Below are 16,119 nucleotides of genomic sequence, written 5' to 3'. Positions count from 1 at the left end.
AGTTGAAACACGACAGTGATATCTTTATCAAACGCGAGATTGTTCCTTTCGAAGAGCAACATGTTTCGTAACTTATGTATCAATCGATTAAGAAAGTACCTTAATATCTTAATATCAATAATATAACCGATTATATTATTATAATCGATATATGAGTCGATTATTAACGGTTCGATAAAATCAATTATTATTATCTTGATCCTTTGTGCAAGTTTGAGCTGACAATGCTTATTTTCTTTCACTGCAAATTATTTGAGTGTAATCTAAATAAGTCTAATGTAATGTATACATATTATATGCATGTCACGATAAAGTAGTCACGATAAATTATCTATCGTATGTCTTTTACGTAGTAAATATGATGTACATGATATGTAGACAGGTCACGTAGACGCGACTTTATATAGTCTATCGTATACTTTGCAGTTCAACGCGATTCCCATCATAACATCATCGGTTCATTCAAAATACCGCAAGCAATATCGATTTTGAAGCTACATTTACTCATCCATGTCGCGAGTAAATTTCAATCTGTCCGTACAACATAAAGTTACAGAGAATAATACCGCTACAGTCGAGCATGAAATAGACCATGAAGAGATACTTTCAAACGTACAGCATATTACTTTTAATATCTGATTACAAACTTATTTAACGTGTATCTCATTATGCGTGCTTTAGAAAAAGAATACTGTTTCCTAGTAATGTTTTTTCCAAACTTTTAATCTACATGAAAGAATTTTGTGAAAAATATTTAATATACATGAATAAATCAAGTATCTTCGTAACTAAACATTGTACTTCGTAAAAAAAAAATATATATATGATTGCTGATAATACTTTTTATTATTCTATCATAAACTGAAATAAAATTGAAATTTTTATGTATTTAGTTGTTATTGATTTGTTTTGTGTTTACATCTAGACAAGAAACAAATCAATAACAAATAATACATAAAAATTTCAATTTTACTCTTATAAATAAGCATAATATTCTTTAAAATGGATGAGAAAAGAATTGTTTCAAAATCTTAAATCTTAATAGCTCATTATTATAATGAGGTACCTATAATTTTCCACGTTTAAACAGACAATTTGTATTCGAGTTAAAAATAATCCATTAAATCCTTATTAAAATTTTGTGTTGAGTTTTTAATATATCTGAGTGTTAATTTAACATAAAATAATTGTTATTCGAACATTCTGTGTTAAATTAATATCCAACATTTTTTATAAAGTTAAAATAACACAAATTAAATGAGTAAGTGAACAAATAATATCAAATTAATGTTTTCTGAAACATAAATTCTGAAATAAATGGATAAAATGTATTAATTTAATACATTAAATGTTAAATTTAATGAAACACAAGTTAGCATATTATTCAATAAAAAAATAGAAAACATTTCATTTCTTTATAAATATTAATTTTGATGAACGAATATGACTGTTTAAAAAAAATTGTATCATATCACGTTATTGTGTTAATTTCTTACATAATATTTATGTTACTTCCTAACACATATTCATTTTGTGTTAAATTAACACAAAAATTTGAGTAGACCGTTCGGAACACGTGAAATGTGTTAAATTTAACACAAATTTTCCATCTATAATATACGTTTTAGCCGGAAATATATATGCGAAATTTGACGACGCGAGTAATGTCGCGATCAGAATATCCTTTCCCAGAACGTTGGCGCCGCTCCGAAACGCTTTCATCGCTTTAACGCCTCGTTAAACGATAGGTACCTTTCGGCGCCGTCGACGACGATACCGACGATGATGAGCACAGCGGCGACAATGACGATGAGAAACGCTAATTACTCGGTGCTAGAACCGTTTCGGTTCACTCGACATCGTTATGTCGCCGACAATGGTCGATTATACGGTCGGGACAGGCGTACATACGCACTTGTCACTTCCGGTCTGCTCGTCCCGTCTGCGTTTATCGTTAATCAACTTAATTAATCGGAATCGCATTGCTCTCCGCGAGCGCTTTTGCGCCTACATTAATGCGCGCGCGCTAATGGGAGCGATAATATCGTCCTATCAAAGAGAAAATCTTTTTGTTCTTTATCGGGGTCTCTTCTGTCGCGCGCCGATAAAGCGAAAGGATCTTTATCAGCAATCTTTTAATTTAATTACTTGTAGGATTTCGTGCTAGAAGATTCGTTTCCTTCTCACTTTTGCGGCTAAAAAAAGTATATCCATTGCACTATTAGATCAAAAGAGAAAAAGTAATCTAATTCCTTGAGTTAAATAATATTTTGTTTTTTTAACTTTTGTGTATATCAAACTGTAAATCATTTCATTTCAGTTTCAAAGTAAATGTCCATATTAGCAGATGTACTTAATAAATAATAAACTGGATTTGAATCAAACACATTCGTGACTTGAATTAAATTGTTTAACTTTGTTGTTTTAATCAATGACATGTGAATAAGAGTAGGTAACCTATAAAATTGATTAAAACTAACCTAAATTGAGTATAATTTGACATTATAAATTTAGCAATGTACGAGATAAAATTAACTTAATATGTAGAAGATCTGATTAATACAATCGCATTCAATTCGAGATGCCGGATTATAAATATATAGAGATTATAAATGGATAATTCATTCAGACGTTGCAAATAATATGGAAATCCTGATTCGTATACATGCATACATTCACATATTACGCGACATAATATATATAAATAAACGAATTCTCTCTCTCTCTCTCTCTCTCTCTCTCTCTCTCTCTGTCTGTCTATGTATATGTTATCTTTCCGTATTACCTTGTTAGCTATTGTATTGATAAACGATGAATTTTTATCGTTGATTTATATCCAAATTATTTATACAAGCTTGCGCTAAAAAAGTTATTTTCTGTTGGTGAAATGTTAAACAAGTGACATTTATATCACACCGACTAAATTCAGCAATGACTTTAATTATCCAAATCAATATATGCCCTGGAATTCGTAACTATAAATATGCAGCGTGCGGTTAGAGACACAGAATTATAAATACCTATGCGAAATTTGCGGAAAGCCGTAAAGTTATAAATATTGATGATAACAGGTTAGAACGCCTCGTTCAATACGCACATAACAGATGTAAAAATTTATAGATTGTAGATTATAAATATAATAGCTGGAATTTTTTTTCAAGGGTCAATATTTTTACGAAATTTTTTTCTCTGTAATAACATCGTGTTCATTTAAAAAGTAAATAAATAGATGAAACTCGCATGCACACGTGGAGAGTACAACGCGAAATGAATACACAGATTGTATTTGATAAATATATACAATTTTTAAAAATATGCAATTTTACGTATACAGATTCTTTGGGCAGGAAAACGATGAGAGCACGGATTAATTCTGATATAATACCGTCCGCGTGATATATATGCGTGTTGTATGCGCGCGTATCAGCGCGGAGGTATGCGTGCACGCATAACTCACGCCTATCTCGCTGGCCTTCCGAGCATGTCCGTGGTATACTATCGCGAGCAATTGCGAACCGTGGAGGGTAAAGTGCTGTTTTAAGTTATGTAAAAAAAAAAAATAAGAATGCAAGCTTTTCCTTATCACCCAAAATTTATTTTGGTTTTTACACCAATAAAATATATGGCCCAAATACATTTTAAAAAAAATTACATAAAGCAGATAAACATATACATATCTTGACAAGTCCGAAATAAAAGTTTACACCTTACGTCACCTTATGTAAAAAAAAAAAAAGATTCGTAAATCGAAAAGATTTACATAGTTCCGTTATCTTATTGCTAAATATATATCGTTTCCATTTCGAGTGTCTCCATTAAAAATTGTCGAAATAAACATCGTTGCATGTGTAAAGCGCGCTTTAACGCCGTTATATTGCTGTGAATATATTACCAATATGTTACCGGTATCTTTTGAATAAATTTACATAAGAGCCGCGCGAGAGAACGAGAGAGTTGAAAAGAAAAAACAATTGTGACCGATTAAAAAAAAAACGATGTAAAATTAGAACAAAAGGAATTATCAGCGCAGAGAAAGAAGGCTCTTGATTTATTAGGCTCCCGATTCAATCGTTTTTTCATAACGCGCCATTCTTGATGTCGGAGCGACGTAAGGGCCATTGCGATGGATCGAATCGAGCACTTAAAGGGATTGCCACGCCGCGAGTTTATCGCATGCCAGAAAAGAGAGAGAGAGAAGAAAAGGAAGAGAGGGAGGGAGTTACTTAGTTTAATGAAAAAATGAAACCAAGCTAAAGGCGAATTTGCACGGTTCGATCTTGATGATTATCTCGTACAAATCGGCCAAAATGAATGTATCGGATTAATGAGATTTAGTTCTATCAGAATCTGTACAATGCATCTTTAATGATCACATCATATAATCATTTAAAATGAATGAAAATAATGAATGTCGTATCTTAATAAAAAATCGAGTTTGAAATAACTATAAGATACTCGTGCAATTTGAATTTTTGTTTTACAAAATGCACGGAAAAAAAAGAGTAATTTGAATCTTACAAGACTAGTGAAAATTAGTCTCGTTATTATTTTTGCCAAACTTATGACAAACTTTATTTGCCTAAAAATAAAAATATCGGAGAGGCGAGGTGAAAAGTATATTCCAATTCAAAGTAAATCCATTCAAATGATGATTTTATGTAAAGTAAATCATAATATTTTCAAGACTATAAGCATGAACTTTCAATATTTTACACATTTGCATTTTTAAGCAGTAAAGTAAATTTTGTCAGCGCCAAAAATACTCGTCGATAAAGTAAATTCTACTGAGATGTAATTTATATATTTACCTTAAAAAATATAAAAAGTATCTTACAGCGTGGCTATATGATTCGCACGTTTAGCAGAAAAGTAGATAAGTTTTACATATGTTCCTATATAAACCTGTCAATTCCATAAAATTTACTAAATAAAAACTTACTAAAATTCTAGTTCATATTACTCCATATTTTTCTCCGTGTATCTGCATAAAAATAATGATTTTGCTGAAATGTCAAAAAATTTAGCTACATACAGAGATACAGATTTGAAAATAATTTTGTTGAACCATCAAAATAATTACTAGAAAACTCAGACATGAAGCGCAAATAGCATAATGCTGTAAAAAATCTTGACATTCTAGCAATCAGCTTGAACGTCCTATATAAGTATTTTGATAGTCCAATAAAATTGTGGATCTATATTTAACTGAATTTTTAGACTTTAACAAAATCGTTCTTTCCGTGTAAAAATCCTCTGCACTGAAAGAATGGTTTTGCTAAAGTATCTAAAAATTTAGCTAGATACAGAAAATAATTTTCTTATATTATCAAAATAATTATGTAGGACGCTCAAGCTGGTTGTTAGAATGTTAAAACTTTTTGCAGCATTGCTTATCATGCTTGAGTTTTTTACATAATTATTTTTAAGGTCTAACAAAATTGTTTTTGCCCGCACGCGCGGGACTTAAATGTTTAGATATTTCAGCAAAATCATCCTTTTCGTGCAGTCCTAAATTTTATGTCCTAATTTTATTATTTTTTTAAATTATATTATTTTTTTTTAAATCGTATCGCGCCAGTCTCTTATTCCTTCTATGTGTTTGTTCTTCTTACGAATTTTAAATCGACTCTTTTTTTCTTCTTTCATCTTTTGCTCTGAAACAACATTTACATAAAGTATTCTTTCAAGAGGGCGACTGTCGAAGATAAACCGTGTAAATTCGACTTAAGACTCGACAGGCTCCTTAAGGGACACTTCCCATCTCGGCGTAGGTAGGCGTCGATGCGAAACGGAGGAAAACTTTTATTAAATCGGTCCTCATAGAGTACGGGGGCCGATAATTACTAGAAGGAGCATCGTGTTCACGGGAGCGAAACGCCGTCGAGAGAAAACTTACGTAATCGCGATGCGCATTTTACGAGCACGGCGGCTAGGTAATCTCGCTGATTTCGACCTACGGAGAAAATACAAGAGAACAGATAGAAGACAGTTTTATAGCACTGAATGAACAAGATTTGAAACCGAATTACAGTTATTAATCAACAACAAGAAAATAAGTTCCTTTATTAAAATCATTAAACCGCGAATGAGTAGAAGTTTCATCTTATTTTTTTATTTAATATTGTTTCACTATATTAACATTTTAAAAGGCATTGTCTATAAGTAGTCTATAGCAGAAACGCAATATATGTTCAGGATAATATGTCACAGAATGCGCGAATGTGTTGCGTGTAATAATATAATTTAGAAATTAAGTCATGTAGTGCAGCAGAAAAAAATAACGTATGTTATTATTGTGCGCATTTAGCAATGTATTCTACTTTGACAATATAATCTGATGCGCTTAGTATGTTTAATTTATTACGAATTCATCTCATCGATAATAATTTAAGATAAGATAATACTGTTTACTACGTCATTATCACAGGTCCGTGATATAATCGAGAAGATGTATCTAACGCTATAGAGTAATACATATGCACCGGATATATGCCCTCATAACTCCGCGGGCCGAACTATGCATCAGCGTTCTAATTAATCTAAACAATTAGCCACATCATATGATATCGCAGCATGTCACGTAGTGCAGTGTTACGTCAATATCTATAATAAACTGCGCTGCATATCAGTTTCCATTAATTATAGCATAATTATAAGCATTCTACCGAGGCATTCCCGGCAATTTTGATGAATATAGTTGAGCGCATAACGTTGTCGCGCTAAATCAGAGGTGCGCAACTCAAATATTAATTCAGGCTGCATATCGTTTACATTGAAATTAGCTTGGCCGCAACATCAAGTGGTTATTTTATGATAATGTCACCATCGTGTATAATAATTGCTGGTAGACAGGGGCTTGACTTGCAAACTTTGCCATTCGTTGATGAGTTACAAAAGTCGTGTTATTATTTTAACTCTGACAGTATTAAATTGAGATAATTGAGAACTGTAATTGTGGGTCTGTCTTAATGTAATTACGTTACAAAGTCTTCCTTTCCGGCTGCAGTACTGCATAATATATTACGCGATTGGAGGAAAAGGAGGAAGTAAACTGCCACGCACGAAGAATCTCAGCGGCGCAGTGCGCCTGCGTGAATTTATGACCACCCTGTATTATCGTGTACACACCTACGTACGTTGTAACGTGGGCTGTACATCGCGGATCTCTACGCGAGGTGACTAAACACACGAAATCGCGCTTCGTGCCTGGAAATTCTCAGATTCTCAATGGACAGGTCGTAAATCAACGAGACATAACGCGAAGGAACGCGGCGCAACCAACGGTGCAACGATGCGTTTCATTATGCCAGCATTAGTAGCGGTCGTATACGCTTTCGCAGATACGTGTGTGCGATGAATTAATATATTGTGCAGCTATATATACATATATGTACACGACTACGCGTGCACACTCGTGTGTACGTGTACACCGTGCAACCGTAATACATACTTAATTACCGTGAGCATGTCCGATAATCTGGAAGATTAGCGTGGCATGGCGAAGCTTGTTCTCGACTTTACGGCGAGCGCGCATTTGCTGATTACGTAAAACGATTAGCGGTTAATATCAATATCTTGTAAGGTAAGATAACATTCTCTCTCTCTCTCTCTCTCCCCTCCTTCCTTCCTGTTTGTGATACTGACTCGAAAAGACAAATCGATTCACAACAACTTTAACCCCCCGCTGCAATCATATTTTTACTCCTTCCTTCTGCAATTGGGTCTGTTTTGTTTAGTCTGTTTTTTTTTATTGTTTTAGATTTTCAAAAATTGTGAAAAAATTCAGAATTATTTTTCAACATTTCCATTATATTACTAAATAGTTTTTTTAAACTCAAATGTTATTCAATAAAAATTGAAATTTGAGCAAAAATAAGGATGAAATTTCATTTGTACCAAAAAAGACACAGATTGCAGACGGAAAATTAAATTAAACCTTGCACTATTTAATTCTAGGAACGACCATTATGCGATAATTCTCAATTGAATAGAAATAAAATTTCTATTGTTAAAATACAAATACTAATACAGTAGAAGCTTACACAGCGGTTCTTATTAAATAAACGAAACGTCAATCTGAGATATTTTAGGATCTTCAGACACTTTGAAAATCTGAAAAATTTTAATATATTTTATATATTAAAATTTAATATAAATCTTATCTCTTCGATTTTAACCCTCTACATCACTTTGTGCCTTTTAAGGTCGACATCACAAAAAGGTTTTCTCAAAAATCTTATTCAGATTAATATGTAAAAAGTAAATAAAATACAGTTCAATTTTTATTATAGTCAAAACTTATTGTTAAAAGTTTCACAAGTGTAGAAAAATTTTTTCAGACTTTTATGTAGTCCGGAACCATAAAAAACACATGTTTCCCTCAACGTCCCACAATGATTGAAAATTTTGGGATGGTGCTGAAGGGTTAAATTCGCATAACACCAATCATCTAACTGTTAACAAATCTCACTATTTTTGTAAAAACTACACGAAAAGGTTCCATCAAAAAATGGATTTACATAATTTTCTCTCAGCAAGTGTTAGTTTATTCAAGCCAATTGTATCCGTGTGTTTTATTGCGTGCAGAAAATACTGCAAAGAGACGGCCAACAATAATAAAACGCAAATATCATGGTTGCGTGTCTCCCTCTTTCCATGTGTTATCTGCCCGATGGAGTTATTTTTACAGAGTCGATTCAACGCATCGTCATCTATATTTTCGTCGGTACACGCGCCATCAAGCACATTCCATCCGTAATTACGCGATAAATAGTCTATAAAGTATGCGTTCATATAAAACGCGTAATAACATCGTGTTGAACGGCCAGTCGTCGTACATTATAATGGCCACTACGTGTAGTGGCATTAGCGACTACTTTAATCGATAGCGGTGGCAGTCGCTGTTTTAAATAGCGATTTAAATCCTCGTGCGGTCGTCGCACTTTTCTCTCGAACAGCAGGATATCTCATAGTTCCTACTGTAGTAGGAATTTCTCGTGAGCGCATGCCGTTAAACATCGACGCTCAGCACGCTAACTTTCTAAAAACTTAAGAATGATTTCCGTACGATCTTGTTGAAAGGTTAGAATAGGTAATTACTGCGCTGTCAGCAGGTGATCTTTGTAGTCAGGTATGTGAATGGTAATCGTTAGTCGATTTTACGAGTCTCCAGTAACAATAGGCTTGCGTTTGTAGATACCACAGTTAAAGAAGTTAAAGCTCATCTTTCAAAAAATAAACTTTTTTGTTACGGTTTAGAAAACGATCGAACATCCCGATTTCGAAAAAACCCGAAATAAACTACCCAGAGGTATTTTAAAATGTCCACGTATTGTCATCGTTAATAATAATGTGAGGGTAAACGTGTTTGCTTGTGAGACACGTTCCACGATTCTGTAGACTCAGAGTGATTTATAGAGAACGGCATAACAGTTTTCTGTCGGGTCGTTGTCGGATTTAGTAAGCCGACTGTACGGCGCAAAAATACGCGAGTTTCGCAAGCAACGAAAGAGAGAGAGAGAGAGAGAGAGAGAGAGAGAGAGAGAGAGAAAAACAAAAGCAACGAAAGGCATTTCGAATGCGCGAAGCGCAAGGTAACGTTACCATTCTGGAGTTAATACTGGTGTTAGTCGCGGCACGGGAATGCTTTATTCCTCGGCAAATCCCCGCGTGCGCGCGCTCGAGAACGCGTCGCGTCGGCTTCGCCGACGGTTTATAACCAGCCGGCAGGTCGGACCGGCTCGTAAAGAGAAGCCGAGGCGGAACATTACGCGCCGCGCACACAATATCCTCGGCGCGTATCTCATTGCACGCGTATCAGATTGGCGCGGATGGCCGCCGCGGCGCATCGTATCGCGCCGCGCCGCCCGCGCGAGTGATTGCCGTTTCTGTATGTTAAAAGGAAAAGAATAAGGGCCCCGTGCCGATATATCCAACGGCATATTACTCCGATATATTACTCTGACAAAACGGATATATATACACGAGAGACCTCGATATCTCCTTTGCACTTAAAAAACGATAAAGTACGTATATAACGTACGTATATAATCAATCATACATTCGATGATATCGCACAAACTAATAAAAGGCATAATTTGTTATTTTGTATTTTGATTAATTAATGGCAGTTTATTCTGTTAATTTAATACCTGATCCGCGCAATTCGGATCGGAAATATTTTTAAGAAATACTTGAGTAACGTAATTACTTGAAGAAATATTTATTTTCTTTCGCGATACTTTAAACATAAATCAAAATCAAGGGGAAATATTGTTTTAGTGAATGTAGTGATATTATTACACAGTAAAAAATGTTTCGTATTTGTATTAAAAATGAATCCAAAAACGAATCCTTTGCAAAATTTGTGTTAAATTTTTAACACATTCGAGTATTAATTTAACATAACGTGATTGTTATTTAAATATTTTTTTCACATATTTATTTCTTAGTATCAAAATCACACAATTTATGAGTGAATCAAAAAACAAAAATAAGATATTTTAAAATAAATTTTAAAATGAATGAATGAGTATGTATTAATTTAACATATCATAAATAATTAATTTAATTTTGCTGAAAAAAATATATATTTCACAATTTGCTTATAAATATTATCATTATTACATTGTCATATTTTTTTGTATTAATTTTTTCTTGTGTTAAATTAACATAAAAATATGAATGAATATTTAAGACACACGTGTGTTAAATTTAATACAAATTTTCTAACTGTGTGATAAACAATTAAATTAAAATAGGTTGATATTTTAATAGATTAAAACATTAATTTAAATAATTAATATTTTAATATTATAAATATCTTATTTGAATAATGCTATTACTTGCTCAAGTAATATGATTTTATAATATCAAAATATTAATTATCCAGAGCAATATTTTAATTTATTAATTTACATATATATTATTCAATACCTATTAAAACAATATGTCTCATTGATTTTTGTGCATAAAGTATCGCGAGAGAAAAATAAATATTTCTTATTTTTACAATTCCACGCAAACTTTGCTATACACAAAATTAGAATGCAGAGTTTATTGGAAAACGTGCCAATTATGAGCTACAAAATAATATATGTTTAATCAGTCATCCTGTGTAAACTTTTTTAACCAATAAAAATCGCTTGAACCTTCTAAATTCAAAACTATGAATCGCCAAGAGAATTTAACAATGTAAATTGCCATACACTTGAGTTTGCTATACACTTTTATCTCTCGTGTACAATAATATGCGCGATAAAAGAGATTGTATTTTTCAATATGCGAAAGAACGGCGAACGCGAGTTTCGTTTCTCTTTCAAGTATAAACTTTACACGTTGCAGAAGTTTATTCAAAAAGGTATCTTCCTTATTCTCAATGTAGAATTCCCGAGACACCGGAGCGCGCGTGCACGCGTGAAGTGCCGCTCCCACGCAGCCGGACGGCCGACACGCGTGAGTAACCTACCTACGCAACGTATTTCGCTCGCGAGTCGCGATGCGAGTGCGAGCGCGTGCGAGCGAAGCGAGCACAAGCTCCGCCTTGAATGAATCCTCGTCGTCGCCTCGAGCGAGACTCGTGCGTCGTCTACATACATACAAGGTGCATACGCGTGTCTGTGCGTGCATGCGTACGTGCGTGCGTCGCTACATGCTCGAACGCAGCGTTCAGACGCGCGTCGCGCGAACGCTGATGGAGGACTATTAACGCCGAATGGTGATTATTTCGCCGTTATTTCGTTATTTCGTTATTGTGCGAATCACGTTTTATTGAAGGGATCTCCACTCTATTATCCCGAGTATTTTCCATTCGACATTTCCGCCCGAGTATCGTCGGCATCGATATCAAAGGTGAAATGCCGGCGCCAAGAATATACCGAGCCTCACAACAGAAAATCAAACGACATGCGGAAAGTATGCCGGAAATTTATTCGCGCGTCTCGGATAGATATCGCGAATAACTATACACACACACACACACACACACACACACATATATTATTTATATATATATATATATATATATATATATATATATTTCCCAGGCTAGATGCAAGCGAGGCGTATCGATACCTCTCTCGTTGATATCGATCACCGTATTCCCACGTTTATTCTCCCTCCGTTTCTTATATCGTGTTTTACACCTCTACAGTTCGAATGCGCGAAAGCAGGAATTCTCTCTTACGATGTCTCTCTACATTTTGAATGCGAATTATGTGTGTGTGTGCGTGTGCGTGCGTGTGCGTGCCTGCGGCAGGCGTGACTATCGTGTTCGCGTTTGCCCGCGAGAGACACATGCGGCCGGTGGTCGTCCGCACTCACGCACATACAAGCACATACGCGCATACACACACGGCATATATCTACGATACAGACACACGCGTGGTCACGGTAGACCAGCACTCTCACGCGATATCAAGGACTTGGCGGAGAATTGAGTTTGTTGAAATAACCTTTTCGCGAGAGCCACATTCGCGCAATGCAAACTGTTATCCGACAGGAATCCGAAAGCCCGCAATGGTTAACAGTAGTTTTTTAAGTAATACACGCAAACGAATTCTCATTTATCACGGACGCTCCGCTCACTTTCTATCCGATTTATCAACAAATCGATGCGATTAAATCACACTTGAGATAACCATATCTTTGTGCTTACACTGGGCCAACAGTTGGAATCATTCATGAGAAACTGAGTATAAATATAATGTAATAAACATATCGCTTTTTTACATCACTTTTACTAAAAAAATTATTTCTTTGCACATTTGATGGTTTTCTGGTCTTTAGTATGTATATTACTACACGATGAGTCTTTATAAATAATCTATTTATTAATTTAAAAGGAAAAAAAGAATAATCAGACTATCAAATTTAATCTAGAAATGATATAAATATATAATATATACTTATATTCTCCCCTTATAACATTTGAATAAAATATATAATAATACTACAACATTGCTTAAAAATTAAAATCACTTGTCATGCTCTCTATTGTAACATTTATTACCTAGGAGTCCCAACTTATATATAATGAACTATGGACTGAGTTTTTGAAAGCATGTCTACGTTTGTTTTAGCTTTTAGCATAGCAAATTGAAACACTTTAAGACTGAAAGCATAACTTAACGATCAATGACCCGGCTCACACGCGAAATTTATATGCGATAGGCATTCTATGTAGGATTGAATCATTCTTTTTGCAACAATTTTTTAATAACATTAAGTTACGTTCTCTTTTGATGATTAATAGAATAATATTTACTTAACTTGTGATAAAAACTCGAAAATCATATTCAAAGCTAAATCAATCACCGATGTCATCGTACACGATTCAACAAAGGAGGAAAAAAAAGTTGTTTATTATTATATTTTTGTTACCTTGTTTGGTTAAATTTTTCGTATTTTTTATGCTGTATTTAAAATAAGAAAGCAATATTAACATACATAAATATATATCTGCCATAAGATAATAAATAATGATAATAATCTTATAATCAAAAAATATAACTTGTTATTAAAGGCTATGTCTTCGCGTACCTGTATTCAAATTCGTGAAAATGAGGAAGTTTGTTTATTAGGTAATCTCTACGAATTTATTGTGTATATGTTGAATGAGTGATAACGACAGTTAATCAACTGTTAAATGCACTAACTATACTAACGCATTCTCGAGAGCAGGATTATTACATTAACGCTTTAATAAATACCATTATCGCCTCCAGTTTAGGCAGGCAAATTTCGGATAAATCCGAAATACCTGCGGAGCAAAAAAAATGCCTCGAGTTCCTGCCAGCTCTTTTTAGGTTTATTGCTAATTAATAATCGATATATCAATGCCGAGGCTATTCGAGAGCGACCAGAGCAACGTATTGCTACACAGAGAACCGGAACACCAGAAGTCACTTACATACATAGGCATATTGTAAAGCAGGAGCCGCCTGTTCTCACACAGACACACAGTTACATGTATAGCCTGCCGAGAGGCTACGTGTGTGAACGTCACGTCAAGTATTCAAAGATGAGAAAGATCGAAAACGAGAGAGACCAGCGTCCCAATTAATCTTCGTGACAGAAAAAAAAAAAAAAAAAACAGAGTACCTGCACCTCGATTAATTCCAAGCAGCCCTACGCACAAATTTTAATACATAATCGAGGTATTTACAGTTCAAAATTAAGATGGCGTAAACAAAGATGGCGCGCACAATCAAACAACCACCAGAGGGGAGGGAGGAAAAAATCGACTTGGCGAGGGGGGAAGGGTTGAGTTCACGTAGCTTCTCAGCTGCCTGTAAGATATCAAAGAGAAAGAGAAGAAGAATCACTCACCGTTGCCGCGTGTTGGCGAGGGCAGGCGTGCACGCATACACCCGTACGATGACCGGCGAGGCGCACCTCTCTCTCTCTCCCTCTCTTTCTCTCTCTCCCCCGCGGGGTCTATATCCCCGTGGCTGTTCCTCCCGTGTATCCTCTCTCACTCCCGTGTTAAGCGTATTAGATCCCCGGGATATCTCCTCTCGTTGCGTATAATCCAACCGTTCGTCGCCGCCGGCTGCGGCTCGTCGCTGCTCGCCGCGAGCTTCACCTCGCGACCCTGTTCTCACGCACGTACACACATACACACAGACGAGGCACTGCCGCCGCCGCCACCGCCGCCGCCGCCAAGGAACTTGTCCCGGACTCTCGTTGTTCTCGCACCGCGACGGATACACACCCCGATCGAACGCACGACCGCCAAATCGCAAAGCGCAATCCGCTGATTACACCATTACTCCGACTTTTTTTTTCGCCGTTTCCTCGCCCGTCGCTATCTCGCTCCTTCTCGCTCCTTCTCGCTCCTTCTCGCTCCGACTGGCTCCAGTCGGCGCTTCTCCCCTTAACCGCCGTGCTCTCCTTCTCTCGTACGCGCCCTTCGTTCGGTCCCACTCCTTCCGTTCTCGCCCGTGTGTGTGTTGTATGTCGCGCACCGATCCTCCGATGCCTCCGTTATGCCCGGTAAACACCGAAATGCACAAATACTCCGGCGACCGGCGCGACGAGAACGCAACGCGATGGTTCGAAACGACGAAACGCCGAAACGCCGAGAAAAGATATCGTCAGTATATTTTCCCCGCGGCTCTTCCGCGACCTCAAGTTCGTCCGTCTCGGCCGACCGTTACAAATGTCGCGGCGCACACGCACAAACGTACACAAACAAACAACGCCCGCGTCTCCTAAGCCCCGGCGAAGCACACACCTACGCCGCGCGGTGTATCATACTTTTTTTTATCTCTCTCTCTCTCTCTCTCTCTCTCTTTCTCTCTCTCTCTCTCTCTCTTTCTCACTTTCTATCTCTGTCTGCACTGCACTTTCTACGTGTTGCGTTCGCTCTCTCGATCTCACGCTCGAGTCGCCCGGGCTACGCTATCTTTCTCTCTCTCTCTCTCTCTCCCCCTTCCCCTCTATACCCTTCTCGCTCAGTTGCTCTTCGTAGAACCGACACTGCTACCAACCCGTCTCTCCTCCTCCACCAACCTCGTTCCCTCCGTCGACTCGCACTCACACGCGAAAAACGATGCCGAAGTGTATACGGCCAAACAGTCGCGCGAACGCAACGGGCTGCTCCTTCTTGCCCGCCGTCAACCGTCGGTGATGCCGTAGAGAGAAACACGAACACGCACACTCTTATTACACACACACATGCACACATACACACACACGCGGCGCACGTACGCACTTTTCTCCGTTTCGTCGGCTCGTTCGCTCGGTCGTTCTCCTCTCGCGCGCGGCGAGAGTGGGACACACCCGGGTGGTTTTCGTCTCGGTATCGTCCGCGCACAACGGTGGAGCGGACGCCCGCGATTGAGGCCGCCCCGGTGACACTGTTAGTTTTGCGCCGCGACGACTCGTCGCGCAGCACAGTGTAGACACGCGCGTCGAAAGCCCGCGGATTTCGCGGGGACGAGACACCGTCGCACCGCGAGACAAGACACGAAAAAAAGACGCACAGAGGAGACACCGCGCATCTCCCTTCTTGTCGCAAAGCACTCACGGCAGACCGCAACACATGGCTACGACGGGGCCACCGCCGAGATCGGGACTGCTCGGTGGCGCTCGGTCGCGCCCGCCAAGTCGAGCCAG

At 37.2% G+C, this 16,119-nt stretch overlaps 1 protein-coding gene across 3 annotated transcripts in view; it reads right to left on the bottom strand.

Annotated features, from left to right (window-relative positions):
* LOC105144863 (uncharacterized) overlaps positions 1-16,119 on the bottom strand; it is a 246,697-nt gene that overhangs the window by 170,484 nt on the left and 60,094 nt on the right. The window contains exon 1 of one of the 3 annotated variants that reach the window (XM_011054072.2): positions 14,329-16,112. The exons of 1 other annotated variant lie outside the window; for it this stretch is intronic. The gene's annotated coding sequence lies outside the window, so the exon portion shown is untranslated. Of the gene's footprint in view, positions 1-14,328; positions 16,113-16,119 lie in introns of those variants that run through there. One more of the 3 variants, XM_087415549.1, reaches the window with a different exon arrangement.

The sequence above is a fragment of the Acromyrmex echinatior genome, chromosome 18, assembly GCF_024713525.1.
Source record: "Acromyrmex echinatior isolate Ae372 chromosome 18, ASM2471352v2, whole genome shotgun sequence".
Taxonomy (NCBI): Eukaryota; Metazoa; Arthropoda; class Insecta; order Hymenoptera; family Formicidae; genus Acromyrmex; species Acromyrmex echinatior.
The sequence above is the reverse complement of the archived record's forward strand: the minus strand, read 5'-3'. Positions and strand labels throughout refer to the sequence as shown.